Source organism: Homalodisca vitripennis, chromosome 1 (assembly GCF_021130785.1).
Source record: "Homalodisca vitripennis isolate AUS2020 chromosome 1, UT_GWSS_2.1, whole genome shotgun sequence".
NCBI classification, from domain to species: Eukaryota; Metazoa; Arthropoda; class Insecta; order Hemiptera; family Cicadellidae; genus Homalodisca; species Homalodisca vitripennis.
In genome coordinates this window covers 208,987,044-209,009,318 of record NC_060207.1, presented here as the reverse complement: position 1 = coordinate 209,009,318, position 22,275 = coordinate 208,987,044, and positions in this window count along the sequence as shown.

Below are 22,275 nucleotides of genomic sequence, written 5' to 3'. Positions count from 1 at the left end.
ACAAAACTCAACTCTTCTGTCGTAATCATCCTCACTTAACTGTTGGACTAAATGAACTTTAAATGGTTTGTATTTATTAATTTTCAAAACCTTACTCACAGACATAGGGTGCATATCATGTTGCTGTGCAGCTTTTCTGAGCGATGTATGTGGGTCTTCAATAAATGTTTGCAAAAAACATCTAGTGCATGTTCTTCATCTGTTGCAGATTGTATCCTACCCGACTTTGGCCGATTACGTACACTCCCTGTCATTTCAAAACGCTCAATAGTTTTTGATATTGTGTTGAAACACTTTATGGGATTCCTTTCTGGAAAGTGTCATTAAACAAATTACAAACTTCCCGATAAGATCTTTGACGATCGCCATATCCTCGCATCATCAACAGAGTAATTTCGTTCTCTTACAGACAATTCCATTAAAATGCCAAATAAAAACTGAACTACTGTAATTAGATAACTTGTTGACAGCAATACTTCAGAGACACTGACTAACTCGACAGGAATGATATGACCTTTGTCCATTTGTAATTCCCAAGCTTAGACCTGTCTTGTGAAAGCTCCATGCTCAACAAACTGAAACCTGTAGACCAGATGATTAATAACACAATAATGTTTCTCATAGGCTAGTGACCTTTGTCTCTTTAAACCTTCCTGCTGACTGGAAAACACCAAGTACAGATTCATAAGTAATCAGAGAAAGTGACTCATTAAGTTTTATTCATTGTAATAAAAACTGGTAAATTTGTACTAATGAAACCAGCTTAAAAATAAATTGTTTATTTTATTTTAATTGAACATTTAAAAAATGCTAAAAAATTAGTGTAACACACATTTTTTGTGGCAAGAACCATGTTAAAAATTACATTGTTGAACATCAGTAAATTTTCAATACTAAAAATGCTCTATTTTCTGATAGAATAATTCCTTTGAGATGCGGTTTTGTGGCATTCAATTCAGTAAGCTATTACCTTTAAAATTATGTATCACAAGGTATAGGCTTCCATTAAGAATATTCACGATACCCTCGGCAGGGACGTCCCCCGTTGGTGTGACATAACAAAACATTGTTCCAAAAAGTAGATGCCCAATCTCTATCACGATTGTAAGAGGTTTCAAATTTATATTTAAATTATTAAAGGATATATTTGGGTGTTTCCAGACATAATATACACCCTGTATACAATAAAGGCTCTGATATATATTTATCTGGTATTTATTAAGGCCTAAATGCTCAAAGTGCAGTCACGGAATAGTCACAATCCCGTCACAATTCATAAGGCAAGTACTTAAAATGAATAATGCTGGCTAATGAATTATGTTAGCATCAACCTTTCTCATTAGCTTTATACTCTCTACTAAATCTACTTTAAATCTACTCTATCTCTCTACTTTAAATGAGAAATTAAAAAAAGGTTACTATGGACTTCCTTGTAAATTGTTACATGAGATTTATTAAATATATTAGATTGGAAATGAAAAGTATAGAGAATAGATTTAAAAAGTGAAGTTTTGACATCATTTGACAGCCAAAACTGTAAATAAATACTTAACGGACCCGTATAATTTTAAAATTTCAAATTCTGATGGTTATGAATTAAGATAATTAAAATACATATTTTATTGTATACGTGAATGTAGAATTTATCAACAATATTAAGATATGCAAGAGACAAATAACATAAAGTCGGTTATTGTATAAACTATAAAGAAATGTTGACGGCAATCAGTATAGAGTGTGAATAGTAACATTGATTTATGGTTAAAACATGCCATATGTTAAAGATAGATCTAAAGCGAATGCTGTGGGTGAGACGTAACAAACATGAATTAGTGTTCTATGTCAAAAATAACGTACTGGCTTTTATAGAATACATTCAACCACGTTACTCTTAATGGACAGCAAGAGAATAAAAAAACTTTATGTACAGAAGTTACTTCTGCCACCGGTAACACTTTTTTTGTTTGCAAAATAAATGTTGATGAAGCAATTTCGACTAATTTCGTGGACAAAGTTCATTTAAAGTCAGAGTAGTTAAAAACAAATTTATTTGACTTGTATATAAGTATTTTTTTCTTGTGCCATATCTCAGTTTTAGTTACATTTCTACAGACACAATTAATTACTAGAGGCTAAACAGCCCTAACTCTACCTAAAAATTAAGAATTTTTCAAATAATGCAATTTATAGAACAATAAAATATTAATTACTTTTCTACAGGAGGTTTTCACTTGCCCTAGAATTGTCCATTTGCGTAAAATAATGGACGTAAGACTTAGGTTTCTTTATGTTTTCTATTTTCTTTATTGTATAAACATAAGCAGTAAAAATCATCGAACAATTTAATGATGCCAAAGTCTTACGTCCAATATTCTATAGATTTCATCATACCACTTTGGTATTTGAAGAAACGATAACAAAGTGTATCAATCCATTTGCAATTATTGATACAAGTTTATATGTTTCGTAGTGAAGTTAGAGGAGGAATAACTTTGTGATACAACGTTCCTAGCTTGTAACACCAACTATTTCCGAATAGGTGTTATAACCACTTTGCAAACATTGTATCTCGCGCTTTATATCACTTGGAAGCAGATAGGGTCGTACACACAGGGTCAGACTACTGGATCGTTAATGTATTAATCATAACAAAAGTCTTAAAACAAAAGACAAAACAGAATCTTGGTCTGTTGAAAATAAAATGTTTTCTTAAATCTGTTATCGTTTATGTTACTAAACTAAAACACTACGCTATGCAGATTGGAATTTAATCTCCTATTTAGGTGTCAAAAACCAACGAAAAATATATTTTTGTTGTAATGAGATATTACATAACGCTCTAAGCCTTAAAAGCATGGTGACGGAACAAAATTAGTTTCCTAACTGGTATTTTTGGTAATATACAGGCCTGAGAAAGCTAAGCAATTTTTTTTTATAAATTATTTGCAGCGCTGTAACTATGATATTGAAAGGTGTACCCTAATAGCTCAAACTTATTTGCGAATATAGCTATTAATAAGTAAGTATAAAATATAATAATTAAATGGTGATATGCCCTGATTAAAAAAACCGCAGAGGCAGTCACTCAACAGTAAAAAGTTATATGTGTAGGTGTTGAGATTAGAAATAATGGGTTATAAGAAAACAACATTAACTTTTTCTCTCCTTACTTGATGAAATGTCTTAATCGATTCGTACACATATACCTCAGTTCTCTCTTATAACATTTGTACGATACTTTCAAAGATTTACACAATAATACTTTATATGGTGATGGAGTTATTAACAAATAAAACTCAAAAATATATATTTCTTTACTTTTTTACCAATCCAAAGTAAATTTTGATAAACATTTAAAAGTTTTATATTTTGTTGGTAAATGCAACAACAAAACAAGCCCATCATTTATCTACTTACTTATCAAACATTATGCTAACTAAACTTTATTGTGATATTAACTGTCACTTCAAAAGACTAATCGTAGTTAAGTATTTATCTTGTATCTTGTAGTAAAGAAAATAAATAATGCTGACCAGGTTCATACTAAGTTACATTACTTTACTCTCTTGTGTAAATTTTTCGACAATTTTTATAAAAAAAGCGGATCCGTAAAGACAGTTTAAGATATAATAAGTTTGTAAATACTAATTACGAATAAATAACATGACTTAATACTCTGAACCTAAGCAAAGCCTATAACTAGTTAGGGCTAGGAAAACAAAAAGTATCTCAATCTCAATGTTTGATTACCTATTTGTATGTTTTTCCTCATGATATCTCACAAACGAACTGTAAAATTAATTTAAATTTTACATCAAGGTTCATTTCTATATTATTTGCAACACTGTTTTAATTGATAAAGCATATCAATTGATAAAGCAAATAATTGATAAAGCAAATAATTGATAAAGCATATCGCTCCATGGGACTTGTATGAGCTTTGGCGAACTGTATCATTCGATTTATGGGTAACTATGATATAAGGAAAAAATTATAATAAACATGCAAAAATACTTAATATAACCACAAAAGTTTAAACCTATGACATTTTGACTCAACTATTACAAATCTCTCATGATCGATTGTTGTAATTTAATATGTAAACTTAAACTATTAAAACACTGATATCAAAGCAATTACCAGAACGTATTGCTGTGTTTTTAATACATACGGAGGAGTCAGTACAAAAAAAAAAAAAAAAACTCAGTCCACTTTATTAGAGATTTCAAAGTGTTTCTATTATTAATGTAGTAGAATGAAAAGTTGTAGAATGATTTTTCAAGACGTTGAAGAGATTTTATTACAGCGCACTTCTTGTGATATAGTGACTTACCTAGCTCACCCGATGTCTTACTTTTTGAAATAGCTATGAAACCTAATTTAGCGATAAACATTTTAATGCAATTTGTGGCTCAAGAATGATTTCATATGATTACTAAGTTCTTGTGTGAAAGATATGGTATGAATTCTATCAGTAAGTAGACTCGGTTTAAGTAGCCTGTCCAAGGGTATTTAAAAACTCGTTAAGATAGTCTACCTTTTTTCTGTCCTGTTCTGAGTTCTCTACGATAAAGTGAGATATATATTTGAAAGTTACCATCTAAACTTAGTGAAGGCCTGTTACACGACACGTGTAACGTGTCATACTCCTACCGTGTATTAAAATATTTAATTAGATACATAATCTTTTTTGTTTTTTATACATATGAAAACAAAAATTATTATTATTTGAATAAAATATTGTTTATTCCTAAAGGAAGAAGAAGATATACAGCTAAAGAATTATGTCTCTTAAAAACTCTTACTGAAAAGTGTCACTCTGATGGCTGATATAGTTATATTATTGTCTGTGAAGGGGATGTAAAATGTACTTTTCTGAGTGATGTTTCTCTGCATATCTGACCATTGGACTTCAAGAATAAATCGAGCTATAGAGTTGAAATTTTGCATGTAACATCAGAAAAGCCTACTTGGAAAAATATAGTGTGGCATACTCCTACCTTTCAGTCAATTTTAATGTTTGTAAAATCATAACTATGTGTATAATATGTGGACATATCCTGGGTATATGTTACTCTATACCTCTGAGTCTGTCTACTTATTTTTGTGTGTGTTTATCACAAAGTTAATTCAAAGGCCATTTACCATTGCGGGTTTTCCCATAAGAAGGTGCTATAACATTCTCTGTAAGCTGTGCCCATCCGTCATGCCATTTTATGAAGAAAAATCAATAAATTTTGTATTACTAATACTTTTTGCTTACCATATTGCTAAATACTGATATCACTCCTAGGTTAGCAATTGTAAATGTGATATTCAGTTTAATAGCACACTCTGGTCATACCATACAAGAATATATTATTGATATTCTAACAACCATAATCGTCTAATATTAAAAAAAATAAGCGATCTGCACTAAACTGGCTTGCCTGAGTAAATGTAGAAGTAGCGTGACTTTCAGTAGTATATAATTCGTGGCCTTTGCACAGCTGAGTGGAATCAGACCGCTATTATGTCTTCACAATGCAATGTGGGATGTGGTAATTGTTTTCAACAGCTAGATTTATACTTTTCTCAATCTAAACATTCTTTCTCTTAACTCAAAACTTATACATATATAGCAGACTTCAATAAAAATTGTACCGGCTAATTGAATGAGTTTTAGGGAAACAAATTCACTCGTTAGGTTTAAAATTGTCATTTCCGTTTATCTTTGCATCTTAATCACTGTCCGAAAGATATCTCGAAAATTGACTGATATATTGACTTGAAATCTAACCTTTAGGTTTAATTTTTATAAGAGAAACACTAAGATTGATACATGTGACTCAATAGAATTTGACTAACCGTTAGCGAATATATATGGATTTGTCTTAAGTGTAACCATGCAAAAATCTCCTGGAAATTCCGTTATGATTATCAATTGCAAGAACCAGAATTGTATGAAACAAATTTTGTTAGACATTATTTTACAAAAGATTTGGGACAACGAGAAACATAAAAACGTTTTGTTACAATATTGTTCTCATAAATATTCTTTTGTGACATGTTTTATTTGAATTACTTGAAACTAATAAGACAGACATTTGTTCGAGTATCAAGTGCAACAATTAAAAACAGTTAATTGGAATGATTTAACAATGTTGCATAGATTTATATTTATATTTACCTTACAATGGTGAGGTACCACCTGTTTGATTACATAAGAAAAACCCGCAGGTCTTTCGACCAATATTTAACATTGTACATTTCGGTATTTTTAGTACATGTTTTATATTTTTGTACTTTACTTAATTACTATAATTATTCTTTAACATTTTTGGTAATACCTGTTTCACCTCCACAAAACCTTTAAACCTCTTGCGTTCAAAAAAGTTAAAAATCATGTTGGGTTGTTCATTATCTTAACTATACCATATTGTATGTTTGGAATGTGACTATGCTCACTAATTTCATATCGGTACGCTTGTAAAGCCACGGTGCAGTAATCCGTTATTTTATAATGAAGTTTGAAAATATAATATAAAAGTAATAACTTTTACAGAATGTAAATGGAAAGGGCCGTATTGTCATCCAGTATTATTACAGTAAAATTGTTTAGCAAAGTCGCCTCTAGCAAATAACCTTTCTATTGTGCACAAGCAATTCATCACGCTGAGCTCTTCATGTCACTATAGCGTTCTAATTACTTTTTTTAAATTCTAAAATAGTAATATTATTTCCAGATTGGTAACAGTAGCATTAATATTTATAGTACTGATGTTAAAACTGTTCTCCAGAACATTAAGAGAACATATATCCTTTTTGTATAAAATAAAAATATAGTGTGTTGTATAAAAGCATTGCTATAGTATATATTTGATAAAAGCACACTACTAGTTCATCACTAATTATCTAGCCTCCCGATATCACAATTTAAACATGGCAAATACGTCCCTCATGACTTAAATATAAAAACTAAAGTATTTTCATAAATTTTAAACGTTCACAGGGGTTAAGACAAGACCTTTTATACAGCCTACATGATAGAAGTAGATAATCCCTTAGTTACCATAAATACTTTTACTTGATAGAAAAAAGATGACTGAAAACTTTGTCTACTAATGTTTTAAATTCTTATAACAACATGACCGGAATTAATAAAATGCAACATATATTTTGAATTTAATAGCAAGCAAAGATACAATCTTTTTCTTTATTATAGTTTCACGAGTTATAATATAAAAAGAAACAACAATGTATATGAACAAAAATAAAAAATGACCACGCAATGAAAAGTTACATGTCTAGGAGTTGAGGTCAGAGAATTAATGGTCTCATGAGAAAAGCTCCATCATTAACTTTTTGTGACTCCACTTGATGTAAAGCTCTTCCCCACTGGGAACCATCCCTTCTTTCTAAGTTTCTAACCCAAACAAATAAGTAAAGGTTGTATGGTATTATAAATGAAATTTATTATTGTATAAATAGTTTTATACACAAATTATTTTGGTATTTTTGTTATATTTGGGTATATTGACTACTAAGAATAATATATACAATAAAGGCTCTGTTATATATTTATCTGGTATTTATTAAGGCCTAAATGCTCAAAGTGCAGTCACGGAATAGTCACAATCCCGCCACAATTCATAAGACTTTATACTCTCTACTAAATCTACTTTAAATCTACTCTATCTCTCTACTTTAAATGAGAAATTAAAAAAAGTTTATTATGGACTTTCTTGTAAATTGTTACATGAGGTTTATTAAAATATATTAGATTGGAAATGAAAAGTATAGAGAATAGATTTAAAAAGTGAAGTTTTGACATCATTTGACAGCCAAAACTGTAAATAAATACTTAACGGACCCGTATAATTTAAAAATTTTAAATACTGATGGTTGTGAATTAAGATAATTAAAATACATATTTTATTGTATACGTGAATGTAGAATTTATCAACAATATTAAGATACGCAAGAGACAAATAACATTAAATCGGTTATTGTATAAAGTATAAAGAAATGTTGACGGCAATCAGTATATAGTGTGAATAGTAACATTGATTTATGGTTAAAACATGCCATAAGTTAAAGATAGATCTAAAGCGAATGCTGTGGGTACTAAGACGTAACAAACATGATTTAGTGTTCTATGTCAAAAATAACGTACTGGCTTTTATAGAATACATTCAACCACGTTACTTTTAATGTACAGCAAGAGAATAAAAAAACTTTATGTACAGAAGTTACTTCTGCCACCGGTAACACTTTTTTTGTTTGCAAAATAGATGTTGATGAAGAAATTTCGTATTTCGACTAATTTCGTCGACAAAGTTAAAGTAAGAGTAGTTAAAAACTAATTTATTTGACTTGTATATAAGAAGTTTTTTCTTGTGCCATATCTCAGATTTAGTTACATTTCTACAGACACAATTAATTACTAGAGGCTAAACAGTCCTAACTCTACCTAAAAATTAAGAATTTTTCAAATAATGAAATTTATAGAACAATAAAATATTAATTACTTTTCTACAGGAGGTTTTAACTTGCCCTAGAATTGTCCATTTGCGTAAAATAATGGACGTAAGACTTAGGTTTCTTTATGTTTTCTATTTTATTTATTGTATAAACATAAGCAGTAATAATCATCGAACAATTTAATGATGCCAAAATCTTACGTCCAATATTCTATAGATTTCATCATACCACTTTGGTATTTGAAGAAACGATAACAAAGTACATCAATCCATTTGCAATTATTGATACAAGTTTATATGTTTCGTAGTGAAGTTAGAGGAGGAATAACTTAGTGATACAACGTTCCTAGCTTGTAACACCAACTATTTCCGAATAGGTGTTATAACCACTTTGCAAACATTGTATCTCGCGCTTTATATCACTTGGAAGCAGATAGGGTCGTACACACAGGGTCAGACTACTGGATCGTTAATGTATTAATCATAACAAAAGTCTTAAAACAAAAGACAAAACAGAACCTTGGTCTGTTGAAAATAAAATGTTTTCTTAAATCTGTTATCGTTTATGTTACTAAACTAAAACACTACGCTATGCAGATTGGAATTTAATCTCCTATTTAGGTGTCAAAAACCAACGAAAAATATATTTTTGTTGTAATGAGATATTACATAACGCTCTAAGCCTTAAAAGCATGGTGACGGAACAAAATTAGTTTCCTAACTGGTATTTTTGGTAATATACAGGCCTGAGAAAGCTAAGCAAATTTTTTTTTTATAAATTATTTGCAGCGCTGTAACTATGATATTGAAAGGTGTACCCTAATAGCTCAAACTTATTTGCGAATATAGCTATTAATAAGTAAGTATAAATATAATAATTAAATGGTGATATGCCCTGATTAAAACAACCGCAGAGGCAGTCACTCAACAGTAAAAAGTTATATGTGTAGGTGTTGAGATTAGAAATAATGGGTTATAAGAAAACAACATTAACTTTTTCTCTCCTTACTTGATGAAATGTCTTAATCGATTCGTACACATATACCTCAGTTCTCTCTTATAACATTTGTACGATACTTTCAAAGATTTACACAATAATACTTTATATGGTGATGGAGTTATTAACAAATAAAACTCAAAAATATATATTACTTTACTTTTTTACCAATCCAAAGTAAATTTTGATAAACATTTAAAAGTTTTATATTTTGTTGGTAAATGCAACAACAAAACAAGCCCATCATTTATCTACTTACTTATCAAACATTATGCTAACTAAACTTTATTGTGATATTAACTGTCACTTCAAAAGACTAATCGTAGTTAAGTATTTATCTTGTATCTTGTAGTAAAGAAAATAAATAATGCTGACCAGGTTCATACTAAGTTACATTACTTTACTCTCTTGTGTAAATTTTTTCGACAATTTTTTATAAAAAAAGCGGATCCGTAAAGACAGTTTAAGATATAATAAGTTTGTAAATACTAATTACGAATAAATAACATGACTCAATACTCTGAACCTAAGCAAAGCCTATAACTAGTTAGGGCTAGGAAAACAAAAAGTATCTCAATCTCAATGTTTGATTACCTATTTGTATGTTTTTCCTCATGATATCTCACAAACGAACTGTAAAATTAATTTAAATTTTACATCAAGGTTCATTTCTATATTATTTGCAACACTGTTTTAATTGATAAAGCATATCAATTGATAAAGCAAATAATAATTGATAAAGCATATCGCTCCATGGGACTTGTATGAGCTTTGGCGAACTGTATCATTCGATTTATGGGTAACTATGATATAAGGAAAAAATTATAATAAACATGCAAAAATACTTAATATAACCACAAAAGTTTAAACCTATGACATTTTGACTCAACTATTACAAATCTCTCATGATCGATTGTTGTAATTTATTTGAATAAAATATTGTTTATTCCTAAAGGAAGAAGAAGATATACAGCTAAAGAATTATGTCTCTTAAAAACTCTTACTGAAAAGTGTCACTCTTATGGCTGATATAGTTATATTATTGTCTGTGAAGGGGATGTAAAATGTACTTTTCTGAGTGATGTTTCTCTGCATATCTGACCATTGGACTTCAAGAATAAATCGAGCTATAGAGTTGAAATTTTGCATGTAACATCAGAAAAGCCTACTTGGAAAAATATAGTGTGGCATACTCCTACCTTTAAGTCAATTTTAATGTTTGTAAAATCATAACTATGTGTATAATATGTGGACATATCCTGGGTATATGTTACTCTATACCTCTGAGTCTGTCTACTTATTTTTGTGTGTGTTTATCACAAAGTTAATTCAAAGGCCATTTACCATTGCGGGTTTTCCCATAAGAAGGTGCTATAACATTCTCTGTAAGCTGTGCCCATCCGTCATGCCATTTTATGAAGAAAAATCAATAAATTTTGTATTACTAATACTTTTTGCTTACCATATTGCTAAATACTGATATCACTCCTAGGTTAGCAATTGTAAATGTGATATTCAGTTTAATAGCACACTCTGGTCATACCATACAAGAATATATTATTGATATTCTAACAACCATAATCGTCTAATATTAAAAAAAATAAGCGATCTGCACTAAACTGGCTTGCCTGAGTAAATGTAGAAGTAGCGTGACTTTCAGTAATATATAATTCGTGGCCTTTGCACAGCTGAGTGGAATCAGACCGCTATTATGTCTTCACAATGCAATGTGGGATGTGGTAATTGTTTTCAACAGCTAGATTTATACTTTTCTCAATCTAAACATTCTTTCTCTTAACTCAAAACTTATACATATATAGCAGACTCCAATAAAAATTGTACCGGCTAATTGAATGAGTTTTAGGGAAACAAATTCACTCGTTAGGTTTTAAAATTGTCATTTCCGTTTATCTTTGCATCTTAATCACTGTCCGAAAGATATCTCGAAAATTGACTGATATATTGACTTGAAATCTAACCTTTAGGTTTAATTTTTTATAAGAGAAACACTAAGATTGATACATGTGACTCAATAGAATTTGACTAACCGTTAGCGAATATATATGGATTTGTCTTAAGTGTAACCATGCAAAAATCTCCTGGAAATTCCGTTATGATTATCAATTGCAAGAACCAGAATTGTATGAAACAAATTTTGTTAGACATTATTTTACAAAAGATTTGGGACAACGAGAAACATAAAAACGTTTTGTTACAATATTGTTCTCATAAATATTCTTTTGTGACATGTTTTATTTGAATTACTTGAAACTAATAAGACAGACATTTGTTCGAGTATCAAGTGCAACAATTAAAAACAGTTAATTGGAATGATTTAACAATGTTGCATAGATTTATATTTATATTTACCTTACAATGGTGAGGTACCACCTGTTTGATTACATAAGAAAAACCCGCAGGTCTTTCGACCAATATTTAACATTGTACATTTCGGTATTTTTAGTACATGTTTTATATTTTTGTACTTTACTTAATTACTATAATTATTCTTTAACATTTTTGGTAATACCTGTTTCACCTCCACAAAACCTTTAAACCTCTTGCGTTCAATAAAGTTAAAAATCATGTTGGGTTGTTCATTATCTTAACTATACCATATTGTATGTTTGGAATGTGACTATGCTCACTAATTTCATATCGGTACGCTTGTAAAGCCACGGTGCAGTAATCCGATATTTTATAATGAAGTTTGAAAATATAATATAAAAGTAATAACTTTTACAGAATGTAAATGGAAAGGGCCGTATTGTCATCCAGTATTATTACAGTAAAATTGTTTAGCAAAGTCGCCTCTAGCAAATAACCTTTCTATTGTGCACAAGCAATTCATCACGCTGAGCTCTTCATGTCACTATAGCGTTCTAATTACTTTTTTTAAATTCTAAAATAGTAATATTATTTCCAGATTGGTAACAGTAGCATTAATATTTATAGTACTGATGTTAAAACTGTTCTCCAGAACATTAAGAGAACATATATCCTTTTTGTATAAATACAAAATATAGTGTGTTGTATAAAAGCATTGCTATAGTATATATTTGATAAAAGCACTACTAGTTCATCACTAATTCTCTAGCCTCCCGATATCACAATTTAAACATGGCAAATACGTCCCTCATGACTTAAATATAAAAACTAAAGTATTTTCATAAATTTTTAAACGTTCACAGGGGTTAAGACAAGACCTTTTATACAGCCTACATGATAGAAGTAGATAATCCCTTAGTTACCATAAATACTTTTACTTGATAGAAAAAAGATGACTGAAAACTTTGTCTACTAATGTTTTAAATTCTTATAACAACATGACCGGAATTAATAAAATGCAACATATATTTTGAATTTAATAGCAAGCAAAGATACAATCTTTTTCTTTATTATAGTTTCACGAGTTATAATATAAAAAGAAACAACAATGTATATGAACAAAAATAAAAAATGACCACGCAATGAAAAGTTACATGTCTAGGAGTTGAGGTCAGAGAATTAATGGTCTCATGAGAAAAGCTCCATCATTAACTTTTTGTGACTCCACTTGATGTAAAGCTCTTCCCCACTGGGAACCATCCCTTCTTTCTAAGTTACTAACCCAAACAAATAAGTAAAGGTTGTATGGTATTATAAATGAAATTTATTATTGTATAAATAGTTTTATACACAAATTATTTTGGTATTTTTGTTATATTTGGGTATATTGACTACTAAGAATAATATATACAATAAAGGCTCTGTTATATATTTATCTGGTATTTATTAAGGCCTAAATGTTCAAAGTGCAGCCACGGAATAGTCACAATCCCGCCACAATTCATAAGACTTTATACTCTCTACTAAATCTACTTTAAATCTACTCTATCTCTCTACTTTAAATGAGAAATTAAAAAAAGTTTATTATGGACTTCCTTGTAAATTGTTACATGAGGTTTATTAAAATATATTAGATTGGAAATGAAAAGTATAGAGAATAGATTTAAAAAGTGAAGTTTTGACATCATTTGACAGCCAAAACTGTAAATAAATACTTAACGGACCCGTATAATTTTAAAATTTCAAATTCTGATGGTTATGAATTAAGATAATTAAAATACATATTTTATTGTATACGTGAATGTAGAATTTATCAACAATATTAAGATATGCAAGAGACAAATAACATAAAGTCGGTTATTGTATAAACTATAAAGAAATGTTGACGGCAATCAGTAATAGAGTGTGAATAGTAACATTGATTTATGGTTAAAACATGCCATATGTTAAAGATAGATCTAAAGCGAATGCTGTGGGTGAGACGTAACAAACATGAATTAGTGTTCTATGTCAAAAATAACGTACTGGCTTTTATAGAATACATTCAACCACGTTACTCTTAATGGACAGCAAGAGAATAAAAAAACTTTATGTACAGAAGTTACTTCTGCCACCGGTAACACTTTTTCGGTATTTCGACTAATTTCGTGGACAAAGTTCATTTAAAGTCAGAGTAGTTAAAAACAAATTTATTTGACTTGTATATAAGTATTTTTTTCTTTTGCCATATCTCAGTTTTAGTTAAATTTCTACAGACACAATTAATTACTAGAGGCTAAACAGCCCTAAATCTACCTAAAAATTAAGAATTTTTGAAATCATGCAATTTATAGAACAATAAAATATTAATTACTTTTCTACAACAATATAATAATTACACATCTACAGGAGGATTTCACTTGCCCTAGAATTGTCCATTTGCGTAAAATAATGGACGTAAGACTTAGGTTTTCTATTTTTTTACTGTATAAACATAAGCGGTAAAAAATCGTCGAACAATTTAATGAAGCCAAAGTCTTACGTCCAATATTCTATAGATTTCATCATACCACTTTGGTATTTGAAGAATCGATAACAAAGTGTATCAATCCATTTGCAATTATTGATACAAGTTTATATGTTTCCTAGTAAAGTTACAGTAGGAATAACTTTGTGATACAACGTTCCTAGCTTGGAACACCAACTATTTCCGAATAGGTGTTATAACCACTTTACCAACATTGTAGATCGCGCTTAATATCACTTGGATGTAGATAGGGTCGTACACACAGGGTCAGACTACTGGATCGTTAATGTATTAATCATAACAAAAGTCTTAAAACAAAAGACAAAACAGAACCTTGGTCTGTTGAAAATAAAATGTTTTCTTAAATCTGTTATCGTTTATGTTACTAAACTAAAACACTACGCTATGCAGATTGGAATTTAATCTCCTGTTTAGGTGTCAAAAACCAACGAAAAATATATTTTTGTTGTAATGAGATAGTACATAACGCTCTAAGCCATAAAGCATGGTGACGGAACAAAATTAGTTTCCTAACTGGTATTTTTGGTAAGATACAGGCCTGAGAAAGCTAAGCAAATTTTTTTTATAAATTATTTGCAGCGCTGTAACTATGATATTGAAAGGTGTACCCTAATAGCTCAAACTTATTTGCGAATATAGCTATTAATAAGTAAGTATAAATATAATAATTAAATGGTGATATGCCCTGATTAAAAAAAAAACGTAGAGGCAGTCACTCAACAGTAAAAAGTTATATGTGTAGGTGTTGAGATTAGAAATAATGGGTTATAAGAAAACATTAACTTTTTCTCTCTTTACTTGATGAAATGTCTTAATCGATTCGTACACATATACCTCAGTTCTCTCTTATAACATTTGTACGATACTTTCAAAGATTTACACAATTATTCTTTATATGGTGATGGAGTTATTAACAAATAAAACTCAAAAATATATATTACTTTACTTTTTTACCAATCCAAAGTAAATTTTGATAAACATTTAAAAGTTTTATATTTTGTTGGTAAATGCAACAACAAAACAAGCCCATCATTTATCTACTTACTTATCAAACATTATGCTAACTAAACTTTATTGTGATATTAACTGTCACTTCAAAAGACTAATCGTAGTTAAGTATTTATCTTGTATCTTGTAGTAAAGAAAATAAATAATGCTGACCAGGTTCATACTAAGTTACATTACTTTACTCTCTTGTGTAAATTTTTCGACAATTTTTATAAAAAAAGCGGATCCGTAAAGACAGTTTAAGATATAATAAGTTTGTAAATACTAATTACGAATAAATAACATGACTCAATACTCTGAACCTAAGCAAAGCCTATAACTAGTTAGGGCTAGGAAAACAAAAAGTATCTCAATCTCAATGTTTGATTACCTATTTGTATGTTTTTCCTCATGATATCTCACAAACGAACTGTAAAATTAATTTAAATTTTACATCAAGGTTCATTTCTATATTATTTGCAACACTGTTTTAATTGATAAAGCATATCAATTGATAAAGCAAATAATTGATAAAGCATATCGCTCCATGGGACTTGTATGAGCTTTGGCGAACTGTATCATTCGATTTATGGGTAACTATGATATAAGGAAAAAATTATAATAAACATGCAAAAATACTTAATATAACCACAAAAGTTTAAACCTATGACATTTTGACTCAACTATTACAAATCTCTCATGATCGATTGTTGTAATTTATTTGAATAAAATATTGTTTATTCCTAAAGGAAGAAGAAGATATACAGCTAAAGAATTATGTCTCTTAAAAACTCTTACTGAAAAGTGTCACTCTTATGGCTGATATAGTTATATTATTGTCTGTGAAGGGGATGTAAAATGTACTTTTCTGAGTGATGTTTCTCTGCATATCTGACCATTGGACTTCAAGAATAAATCGAGCTATAGAGTTGAAATTTTGCATGTAACATCAGAAAAGCCTACTTGGAAAAATATAGTGTGGCATACTCCTACCTTTAAGTCAATTTTAATGTTTGTAAAATCATAACTATGTGTATAATATGTGGACATATCCTGGGTATATGTTACTCTATACCTCTGAGTCTGTCTACTTATTTTTGTGTGTGTTTATCACAAAGTTAATTCAAAGGCCATTTACCATTGCGGGTTTTCCCATAAGAAGGTGCTATAACATTCTCTGTAAGCTGTGCCCATCCGTCATGCCATTTTATGAAGAAAAATCAATAAATTTTTGTATTACTAATACTTTTTGCTTACCATATTGCTAAATACTGATATCACTCCTAGGTTAGCAATTGTAAATGTGATATTCAGTTTAATAGCACACTCTGGTCATACCATACAAGAATATATTATTGATATTCTAACAACCATAATCGTCTAATATTAAAAAAAATAAGCGATCTGCACTAAACTGGCTTGCCTGAGTAAATGTAGAAGTAGCGTGACTTTCAGTAATATATAATTCGTGGCCTTTGCACAGCTGAGTGGAATCAGATCAGACCGCTATTATGTCTTCACAATGCAATGTGGGATGTGGTAATTGTTTTCAACAGCTAGATTTATACTTTTCTCAATCTAAACATTCTTTCTCTTAACTCAAAACTTATACATATATAGCAGACTCCAATAAAAATTGTACCGGCTAATTGAATGAGTTTTAGGGAAACAAATTCACTCGTTAGGTTTAAAATTGTCATTTCCGTTTATCTTTGCATCTTAATCACTGTCCGAAAGATATCTCGAAAATTGACTGATATATTGACTTGAAATCTAACCTTTAGGTTTAATTTTTATAAGAGAAACACTAAGATTGATACATGTGACTCAATAGAATTTGACTAACCGTTAGCGAATATATATGGATTTGTCTTAAGTGTAACCATGCAAAAATCTCCTGGAAATTCCGTTATGATTATCAATTGCAAGAACCAGAATTGTATGAAACAAATTTTGTTAGACATTATTTTACAAAAGATTTGGGACAACGAGAAACATAAAAACGTTTTGTTACAATATTGTTCTCATAAATATTCTTTTGTGACATGTTTTTATTTGAATTACTTGAAACTAATAAGACAGACATTTGTTCGAGTATCAAGTGCAACAATTAAAAACAGTTAATTGGAATGATTTAACAATGTTGCATAGATTTATATTTATATTTACCTTACAATGGTGAGGTACCACCTGTTTGATTACATAAGAAAAACCCGCAGGTCTTTCGACCAATATTTAACATTGTACATTTCGGTATTTTTAGTACATGTTTTATATTTTTGTACTTTACTTAATTACTATAATTATTCTTTAACATTTTTGGTAATACCTGTTTCACCTCCACAAAACCTTTAAACCTCTTGCGTTCAATAAAGTTAAAAATCATGTTGGGTTGTTCATTATCTTAACTATACCATATTGTATGTTTGGAATGTGACTATGCTCACTAATTTCATATCGGTACGCTTGTAAAGCCACGGTGCAGTAATCCGATATTTTATAATGAAGTTTGAAAAATATAATATAAAAGTAATAACTTTTTACAGAATGTAAATGGAAAGGGCCGTATTGTCATCCAGTATTATTACAGTAAAATTGTTTAGCAAAGTCGCCTCTAGCAAATAACCTTTTCTATTGTGCACAAGCAATTCATCACGCTGAGCTCTTCATGTCACTATAGCGTTCTAATTACTTTTTTTAAATTCTAAAATAGTAATATTATTTCCAGATTGGTAACAGTAGCATTAATATTTATAGTACTGATGTTAAAACTGTTTCTCCAGAACATTAAGAGAACATATATCCTTTTTGTATAAATACAAAATATAGTGTGTTGTATAAAAGCATTGCTATAGTATATATTTGATAAAAGCACTACTAGTTCATCACTAATTCTCTAGCCTCCCGATATCACAATTTAAACATGGCAAATACGTCCCTCATGACTTAAATATAAAAACTAAAGTATTTTCATAAATTTTAAACGTTCACAGGGGTTTAAGACAAGACCTTTTATACAGCCTACATGATAGAAGTAGATAATCCCTTAGTTACCATAAATACTTTTACTTGATTAGAAAAAAGATGACTGAAAACTTTGTCTACTAATGTTTTAAATTCTTATAACAACATGACCGGAATTAATAAAATGCAACATATATTTTGAATTTAATAGCAAGCAAAGATACAATCTTTTTCTTTATTATAGTTTCACGAGTTATAATATAAAAAGAAACAACAATGTATATGAACAAAAATAAAAAATGACCACCACGCAAATGAAAAGTTACATGTCTAGGAGTTGAGGTCAGAGAATTAATGGTCTCATGAGAAAAGCTCCATCATTAACTTTTTGTGACTCCACTTGATGTAAAGCTCTTCCCCACTGGGAACCATCCCTTCTTTCTAAGTTACTAACCCAAACAAATAAGTAAAGGTTGTATGGTATTATAAATGAAATTTATTATTGTATAAATAGTTTTATACACAAATTATTTTTGGTATTTTTGTTATATTTGGGTATATTGACTACTAAGAATAATATATACAATAAAGGCTCTGTTATATATTTATCTGGTATTTTATTAAGGCCTAAAATGTTCAAAGTGCAGTCACGGAATAGTCACAATCCCGCCACAATTCATAAGACTTTATACTCTCTACTAAATCTACTTTAAATCTACTCTATCTCTCTACTTTAAATGAGAAATTAAAAAAGTTTATTATGGACTTCCTTGTAAATTGTTACATGAGGTTTATTAAAATATATTAGATTGGAAATGAAAAGTATAGAGAATAGATTTAAAAAGTGAAGTTTTGACATCATTTGACAGCCAAAACTGTAAATAAATACTTAATGGACCCGTATAATTTAAAAATTTTAAATACTGATGGTTGTGAATTAAGATAATTAAAATACATATTTTATTGTATATGTGAATGTAGAATTTATCAACAATATTAAGATACGCAAGAGACAAATAACATTAAATCGGTTATTGTATAAAGTATAAAGAAATGTTGACGGCAATCAGTATATAGTGTGAATAGTAACATTGATTTATGGTTAAAAACATGCCATAAGTTTAAAGATAGATCTAAAGCGAATGCTGTGGGTAAGACGTAACAAACATGATTTAGTGTTCTATGTCAAAAATAACGTACTGGCTTTTATAGAATACATTCAAACCACGTTACTTTTAATGTACAGCAAGAGAATAAAAAAACTTTATGTACAGAAGTTACTTCTGCCCACCGGTAACACTTTTTTTGTTTGCAAAATAGATTGTTGATGAAGAAATTTCGTATTTCGACTAATTTCGTCGACAAAGTTAAAGTAAGAGTAGTTAAAAACTAATTTATTTGACTTGTATATAAGAAGTTTTTTCTTGTGCCATATCTCAGATTTAGTTACATTTCTACAGACACAATTAATTACTAGAGGCTAAACAGTCCTAACTCTACCTAAAAATTAAGAATTTTTCAAATAATGAAATTTATAGAACAATAAAAATATTAATTACTTTTCTACAGGAGGTTTTAACTATGCCCTAGAATTGTCCATTTGCGTAAAATAATGGACGTAAGACTTAGGTTTCTTTATGTTTTCTATTTTATTTATTGTATAAACATAAGCAGTAATAATCATCGAACAATTTAATGATGCCAAAATCTTACGTCCAATATTCTATAGATTTCATCATACCACTTTGGTATTTGAAGAAACGATAACAAAGTACATCAATCCATTTGCAATTATTGATACAAGTTTATATGTTTCGTAGTGAAGTTAGAGGAGGAATAACTTAGTGATACAACGTTCCTAGCTTGTAACACCAACTATTTCCGAATAGGTGTTATAACCACTTTGCAAACATTGTATCTCGCGCTTTATATCACTTGGAAGCAGATAGGGTCGTACACACAGGGTCAGACTACTGGATCGTTAATGTATTAATCATAACAAAAGTCTTAAAACAAAAGACAAAACAGAACCTTGGTCTGTTGAAAATAAAATGTTTTCTTAAATCTGTTATCGTTTATGTTACTAAACTAAAACACTACGCTATGCAGATTGGAATTTAATCTCCTATTTAGGTGTCAAAAACCAACGAAAAATATATTTTTGTTGTAATGAGATATTACATAACGCTCTAAGCCTTAAAAGCATGGTGACGGAACAAAATTAGTTTCCTAACTGGTATTTTTGGTAATATACAGGCCTGAGAAAGCTAAGCAATTTTTTTTTATAAATTATTTGCAGCGCTGTAACTATGATATTGAAAGGTGTACCCTAATAGCTCAAACTTATTTGCGAATATAGCTATTAATAAGTAAGTATAAATATAATAATTAAATGGTGATATGCCCTGATTAAAACAACCGCAGAGGCAGTCACTCAACAGTAAAAAAGTTATATGTGTAGGTGTTGAGATTAGAAAAAATTAATGGGTTATAAGAAAACAACATTAACTTTTTCTCTCCTTACTTGATGAAATGTCTTAATCGATTCGTACACATATACCTCAGTTCTCTCTTATAACATTTGTACGATACTTTCAAAGATTTACACAATAATACTTTATATGGTGATGGAGTTATTAACAAATAAAACTCAAAAATATATATTACTTTTACTTTTTTACCAATCCAAAGTAAATTTTGATAAACATTTAAAAGTTTTATATTTTGTTGGTAAATGCAACAACAAAACAAGCCCATCATTTATCTACTTACTTATCAAACATTATGCTAACTAAACTTTATTGTGATATTAACTGTCACTTCTCAAAAGACTAATCGTAGTTAAGTATTTATCTTGTATCTTGTAGTAAAGAAAATAAATAATGCTGACCAGGTTCATACTAAGTTACATTACTTTACTCTCTTGTGTAAATTTTTATCGACAATTATTTATAAAAAAAAAAAGCGGATCCGTAAAGACAGTTTAAGATATAATAAGTTTGTAAATACTAATTACGAATAAATAACATGACTCAATACTCTGAACCTAAGCAAAGCCTATAACTAGTTAGGGCTAGGAAAACAAAAAGTATCTCAATCTCAATGTTTGATTACCTATTTGTATGTTTTTTCCTCATGATATCTCACAAACGAACTGTAAAATTAATTTAAATTTTACATCAAGGTTCATTTCTATATTATTTGCAACACTGTTTTAATTGATAAAGCATATCAATTGATAAAGCAAATAATTGATAAAGCATATCGCTCCATGGGACTTGTATGAGCTTTGGCGAACTGTATCATTCGATTTATGGGTAACTATGATATAAGGAAAAAATTATAATAAACATGCAAAAATACTTAATATAACCACAAAAGTTTAAACCTATGACATTTTGACTCAACTATTACAAATCTCTCATGATCGATTGTTGTAATTTATTTGAATAAAATATTGTTTATTCCTAAAGGAAGAAGAAGATATACAGCTAAAGAATTATGTCTCTTAAAAACTCTTACTGAAAAGTGTCACTCTTATGGCTGATATAGTTATATTATTGTCTGTGAAGGGGATGTAAAATGTACTTTTCTGAGTGATGTTTCTTCTCTGCATATCTGACCATTGGACTTCAAGAATAAATCGAGCTATAGAGTTGAAATTTTGCATGTAACATCAGAAAAGCCTACTTGGAAAAATATAGTGTGGCATATACTCCTACCTTTAAGTCAATTTTAATGTTTGTAAAATCATAACTATGTGTATAATATGTGGACATATCCTGGGTATATGTTACTCTATACCTCTGAGTCTGTCTACTTATTTTTGTGTGTGTTTATCACAAAGTTAATTCAAAGGCCATTTACCATTGCGGGTTTTTCCCATAAGAAGGTGCTATAACATTCTCTGTAAGCTGTGCCCATCCGTCATGCCATTTATGAAGAAAAATCAATAAATTTTGTATTACTAATACTTTTTGCTTACCATATTGCTAAATACTGATATCACT